Source organism: Varanus komodoensis, unplaced genomic scaffold (genome assembly GCF_004798865.1).
Source record: "Varanus komodoensis strain SLA01 unplaced genomic scaffold, ASM479886v1 scaffold18_1, whole genome shotgun sequence".
Classification (NCBI taxonomy): domain Eukaryota; kingdom Metazoa; phylum Chordata; class Lepidosauria; order Squamata; family Varanidae; genus Varanus; species Varanus komodoensis.
Window position 1 is genome coordinate 4,373,549 of NW_025335548.1, and position 6,784 is coordinate 4,380,332.

Sequence of the window (6,784 nt, forward strand, 5' to 3'; positions counted from 1 at the left end):
TGCATTGACATCGCCTCGTGGGATGCTTGCAAGGCTGTTAAGGATGTCTGTATCTCCAGAAGCGTCATTTGTTGGTCTTTTTGATATTTTCCAACATCTGCCGCTTTAGGCTGATGAGTTGGACTCTGAGAAGCTGATGCAGGTGCTGAAGAGGAAGAAGAGTGTGTTTTTTTCATGATGATATTTTTTACCAAAAATTACAAGACAGCAACAAAGAAATAGAGTATAAAAAAAAGAGAAGGAAAAAAAAAGGAACTTGCTATAAATCCAATAGCCACAGGGTGGCAGCAAACAGCTATTTTGTCTTTAAATAGCAAAAATGGCATCACAAAGAAAATGAAAGTCTGTAATTTTGGGCATGAGAATTGTTTTTGGCAAGAGTCCAAGAGAAAAAAAGTCCTGTCAAAGTAAAATTTATCTTCTATCACGTTATTCCACAGTAATTATTTATTCTGATTCTTCGCCCTTAGGGAGGTTAGGAAAAAAAAAAGTTTTTCTCTCCAGCCCCCAAATTTCCAAAGGAGTCTCAGTTCCTCTCCCCCAGATCAGTCGCTGCTTAAAACTCCGTGGGGGGGGGGGGGGAGGAAGAATTCCTCCCTCCATCAAAGGGCTTCCCTTTCTGCTTTATGCCAAATTAGTAACTGCTGCAGCTCTTTCATGGGCAGTATAGAAGAAAAAAATAACAGTAATAATCACCCAGCAGGTCCGATGAACTTCTAACTAATTATTCTATGCTACTATTTTATTTTTTATTTTTATTTAAGCAGCATTTTAACTTTTAGTATTACAAGATTTTATCTGGCCAGGGCGGCTTATTTTATATTGTATTTTTAATTTAATGTTTATATTTATTGTAATTTATATTATAATTACTTTTAATTATTGTTGTAAGCCGCCCCAAGGCTTCGGCGAATGGGGTGGCATAAAAATGTTTTAATTAATAAATAAATACATACATACATACATACATACATACATACTATCCCGGTCGTCAATGGCTCGCAGTGAGCTGATCTCTCCCCTGTGTTGTTCGATTGAGAAAAACCCAAATTGCACCCAATAAATGCGGAGCCGCTGCCATGCGCCAATTAGAAGAATGCTCGGACAATCTAATCTTCGCCCTGACGGGGCCTCAGTGAGCCTCCCGCGGCTCTCTGTCGAACAAATGCTGGTGTGATAATGGGAGCTACCGCTCTTTACAGCCGTACTGCCACAACGCTAATCAGAAGTCCACTATCTGTCCGTCTTTCTGTCTGTCTGTCTCTGTCTGTTGCTCTCTCCTCTAACTGTCTTTCTCTCTGTGTGTCTGTCTGTCTGTCTCTCTCACTCTGTCTTTCTTGCTGTCTGCCTGTCGCTGTCTGTCTGTATCTGCCTTTCTTTCTCTGTCCATCTGTCTCTGTATGTCACTCATTCTGTCTGTCTCTCCTCTCACTGCCTTCTCTCTGTCTGTTTGTCTGTCTCTCTGTCTGTCTGACTCTCTCTCTCTTCCTCTCTATCTGTCTGTCTGCCTGTCTCAATGTGTCTGCCTGCCTGCCTGCCTGCCTGTCTCAATGTGTCTGTCTGTCTGTCTCTGTCTGTCTTTCTCTCTGTCTGTCTCTCTCCTCTCACTGACTGACTGTCTGTCAGACTGTCTGTCAGTCTGTCTGTCTCTTGCTCTTCTCACTGTCAGTCAGTCTGTCTGTCTTTCTAGTTGTATGTCTATGTCTTTCTCTGTGTCTGTCTGTCCATCTGTCTACCTCTTTCTGCCTGTCTGTCTGTCTCTATCTCTCTCTCAGTCTGTCTGTCTGGCCGTGTGTGTATGGATGTCTGTCTGTCTGTCTCTCCGCATGTCTCTCACTCTTCCACCTGACTGTCTGTCTGTCTCGCTTTCTGTCTGTCTTTTTGGCCGTGTCTGCCTATCACTCTTCCTGTCTGTCTCTAGCTGTCTGTCTTTGTCTGTCTGTCTGGCTGTCTCTGTCTGTTTTTCTATCTGTCTGTCTTTCTCTGTGTGTGTGTGTCTCTCTCTCTGTCTATCTCTCTGTCTACCTATCTCACTCTTCTCTCACTGTCAGTCTGTGTATCTCGGTCTGTCTGTCTGTCTCAGTCTGTCTGTCACAAGGTCTGTCTGTCTGTCTCTGTCTGCCGGTCTTTCTCTGTTTATCTATCTTTCTATCTGCCTGTCTTCCTGTCTCTCTCTGTCCATCTTTCTGCCTTTCTGTCTGTCTGTCTCTGTCTGTCTCTCTCTTCTCTCATGGACTTTCTGTCTGTCTGTCTGTTTCTTCATCTGTCCATATGTTTGTCTGTCTGTCCGTCTCTGAATGTCTCTCTTCTCATTGTCTCTCGCTCTTCTCACTGACTGTGTGTCTCTCTGTCTCTCTGTCTGTCAATTTCTCATTCAGTCTGTCTGTCTCTCTGCCAGTCTGTCAGTCTCTGTCTGTCCCTCCTCTCACTGTCTGTCTTTCTCTCTGTATGTCTCTCTCCTTCTGTCTGTCTGTCTGTCTGTCTGTCTGTCGGTCCTCCTGTCTCTGTCTGTAGGCTGTTTGTCTTTCTGTCTTTCTGATTTTGTCTTTCTGTCTGTCAGAATTTCTGTCTCTCTGTCTGTCAATTTCTCAGTCAGTCTGTCTGTCTGACTGTCTCTCTGTCTCTCCTCTCATTGTTGGTTTCTCTGTCTGTTTGTCCATCTTTCTCTCTGTCTGTCTGCCTTTCTCTGTCTGTGAGTCTGTGTGTCCGTCTCTCTCTCTCTCTCTCTCTCTCTTTCTCTGTCTCTCTCTGCTCTCACTGAGTGACTGTCTGTCTGTCTGTCTCTGTCTGTCTGTAAGCTTCTCTGTCTCTCTGTCTTTCTGTCTCTCTGTCCTTATGTCTATCTCTCCTCTCACTGTCTGTCTTTCAGTCTATCTGTCTGTCTGTATCTGTCTGTCCATCTGTCTATCTTTCTGTCCGTCTGTCTGCCTGTCTCTGTCTGTCTGTCTATCTGTCTATCTGTCTGTGTCTGTCTGTCTCTCTATCTGTCTGTATGCCTGTCCTCACAATGCCTTCTCTCTGTCTATTTGTCTGTCTGTCTGTCTGTCTGTCTCTATGCCTCTCTGTCAGTATGTATGCCTGTCTCAATCTGTCTTTCTGTCTGTCTTTCTCTGTCCATCTGTCTGTCTGTCTCTGTCTTTGTGTCTGTCGCTCTGTCTGTCTGTATGTATGCTTCTCTGTCTCTCTGTCTTTCTGTCTCTCTGTCCTTATGTTTGTCTATCTCTCCTCTCACTGTCTGTCTTTCAGTCTGTCTGTCTGTCTCTGTCTGCCTCTCTATTTCTTATGTCTGTCTGTCTGCCTATTTTTCATTCTCTCTCTGTTTCTCTGTCTGTCTGCCTGTCTCTGTTTGTTTGTCTGTCTCTCTGTCTATCTGTCTGTGTCTCTCTGTCTTTCTGTCCGTCTGTCTGTGTCTCTCTGTCTCTCTATCTGTCTGTACGACTGTGTCTCCTCTATCTGTCTATCTGTCTTTTCTCTCTCTCTCTCTCTGTCATTCTGTCTGTTTGTCCTTCGGTCTATCTCTTTCTGCCTGCCTGCCTGCCAGCCTGCCTGTCTCTGTCTGTCTGCCTGTCTGCCTGTCTGTCTGTCTGTGTGTGTGTCTGTCTTTCTGTCACTATTTGTCAGTCTGTCTCTGTCAGTCTATCTGTCGGTCTGTCTGTCTTTCTCTGTCTGTCTGTCTGTCACTCTGTCTTTCTCTGATTGTCTGTATGCCTGTCTGTCACTCTGTCTTTCTCTGATTGTCTGTATGCCTGCCTGTCTGTCTCTGTCTGTCCCTCACTCTCTGACTCTCCCTCCCTCACTATCTGTCTGTGTCTGTCTGTCTTTATGTGTCTGTCTGTTTTTTTGTGTCTGTCTGTCTGTCTCTGTCTGCCTTCCTGCCTGCCTGCCTTTATCTGTCTGTCTGTCTGCATCTCTCTGTCTGTCTGTGTCTGTCTGTGTCTTTCTGTCTGTCTATATCTGTCTGTCTGTCTTTCTGTGTCTGTCTATCTGTCTGTCTTTCCCTGACTGTCTGTAAGTCTGTCTGTCTGTCTGATTAGTGTCTCTCTGTCTGTCTGTCTGCCTCTTTCCTTCTGTCTGTCTCCTTGTCTGTTCCTCTCTGTCTGTCTTCCTGCTTGCCTGCCTGCCTGTCTGTCTCTGTCTGTCGTTCTGTCTGTCTGTCTGTCTCTCTCTCTCTCTCTTTCTCTCTTTCTGTCTCTCTGTCTGTCTTTCTGTCAGCCTCTTTCTGTCTTTTTCATTACTGTCTGTCTGTGTGTCTCTTTCTCTGTCTGTCTGTTTCACTGTCTCTGCCTGCCTGCCTGCCTGTTGACTGTCTATCTGTCTGTCTCTCTCTTTCTGTCTGTCACTATCTTTCTGTTTGTCGTTCTGCCTGTCTCTGTCTTTTTGTCTTTCTCATTAGTGTCTGTCAGTCTGTCTTCCTCTTTCTTTCTATTTGTCTCTTCGTCTGTCCCTCTCTGCCTGCCTGCCTGTCTGTGTCTGTCACTCTATCTATCTCTCTGTCTGACATTCTGTCTCTCTGTCTCTCTTTGTCTTTCTGTATCCTTTTGTCTGTCTGACTGTCTGTATGTCTTTCTGTTTCTCTTTTTGTCTGTCCTTCCCTCTTTCTGTCTCTCTCTCACTCTCTCTCTCTTGTTCTCTCTGTCTGTTTCTATCTCTGTCTATCTATCTGTCTGTCTGTTTTTCTGTCTGTGTCTGTCTGTCTCTGTCCTTACCATCTGTCTCTCTGTCTCTGTCTCTCTATGTCCTTAATGTCTGTCTCTCTGTCTCTGTCTGTATGTCTTTCTGTCTATCTGCCTATCTCTATCTCTCTCTGTTTCTCTGTGTCTGTCTTTCTGTGTCTACCTGTATGTCTGTTTATATCTGTCTGTCTGTCTGTCTGTCTGTGTGTGTCTGTCTTTATGTCTCTTTTCTTACTGTCTATCCATCTGTCTTCCTCTGTCTGTATGCCAGTCTGCCTGCCTGTCGTTCTGTCTATCTCTGTCTTTTTGTCTGTCTGTGTCTGTCTGTCTTTCTTTCTCTGTCTTCATGTCTGTCTGTCTGTCTGTCTCTCTCTGTTGTCTGTCTCTGTCTTTCTGTCTGTCTGTCTTATTGTATGTCACTCTGCCCATCTGCCTGTCTTTCTGTCTTCCATTCTGTCTATCTGCCTGTGTCCATCTGTCTTTCTGTCTTTCTCTGTCTGACTGTCTGTATGTATCTCTCTGTCTACCTGTATACTTTTGTTTGTCTGACTGTCTGTATGTATTTCTCTCTCTCTTTTTGTCTGTCTTTCCCTTTTTCTGTCTGTCTGTCTGTCTGTCTGTCTGTCTTTCTCTGTTTGCCTGCCTGCCTGCCTGCCTTTCTCTCTATCTCTCTGTCTATCTGTCTGTCTCTCTCTCTCTCTCTCTCTCTGTCTTTCTGTCTGCCTGTCTCTCTCTGCCGGTCGGTCTGATTGTATGTCACTCTGCCTGTCTGCCTGTCTTTCTGTCTTGCAGTCTGTCTGTCTGCCTGTGTCCATCTGTCTGTCTCTCTGTCTGACTGTCCATCTGTCTGTCTCTCTCTGTCTGTATCCTTTTGTCTGTCTGACTGTCTGCATGTCTCTCTTTCTCTCTGCCTGTCTCTTTCTCTCTCTTTCTGTCTTTTTGGCTCTCTCTCACTCTCCCCCTCTCTCTGTCATTCTCTCTCTGTCTCTGTCTCTTTCTCTCTCTCTCTGTCTGTCTGTGTCTGTGTGTGTCTCTCTGTGTCTGTCCGTCTGTCTCTCTTTTTCTCTCTCTCTGTCATTCTCTCTCTGTCTCTCTCTCTTACTGTCTTTCTGTCAGTCTTTCTCTCTCTGTGTGTGTCTCTCGCTCTTGCTCTCTCTCTGTCACTGTCTCTATCTGTCCATCTGTCTCTCCCTCTCTTTCCGTCTGTCTCTTTCTTTCTCTCCTTCTCTCACTCTCTGTCTCTGCCGCTGTCTGTCTCACTCACTCCCTCTCTCTATCTTTCTGTGTCTCTCTCTATCTTTCTCTGTCTGTCTCTCTATCTCTTGTCTGTCTGTCTGTCTGTCTCTGTCCTTTCTGTCTGTCTGTCTGTCTCTCTCTCTGTCTATGTCCTTAATGTCTGCCTCTCTGTCTGTTTCTGTCTGTCTGTCTGTCTCCACTTTCTCTCTGTCTGTTTGTGCCTGTCATTCTCTGTCTGTCTATTTGTCTTTCTATGTCTGTCTATGTCTGTCTGTCTGTCTGCCTGTGTCTGCCGGCCTGCCTGCCTTTCTTTCATTCTATCTTTGTCTGTCTGTCTTTGCCTGCCTGTCTTTCTCTCTATCTCTCTCCCTGTCTTTCTGTCCATCTGTCTGCCTGATTGTATGTCACTCTGCCTGCATGCCTGTCTTTCTGTCTGTCTGTCTGCCTGTGTCCGTCCATCTGACTGTCTGTCTCTCTCTGTCTGTCTGTATCCTTTTGTCTGTCTGTCTGCATGTCTCTCTTTCTCTCTGTTTGTCTGTCTCTCTCTCTTTCTGCCTTTCTGGCTCTCTCTCTCACTCTCTGTCTCCATCTCTCTCTATCTGTCTCTATCTCTTTCTATCGGTCTTTCGTTCTGTCTGTCTGTCTCTGTCTGTCTGTCATTCTCTCTCTGTCTGTCTCTCTGTCATTCTCTCTCTGTCTGTCTTTCTGTCTGTCTGTGTGTCTCTCTCTGTGTCTGTCTGTCTGTCTTTCTCTCTCTCTTTGTGTCATTCTCTCTCTGCCTGTCAGTCTCTCTCTGTCTCTGTCTCTCTCTGTGTCTCTCTCTCCCTCCCTCTCTCTCTCTTTCTGTCACTATCTCTGTCTGTCTGTCTCTCTCT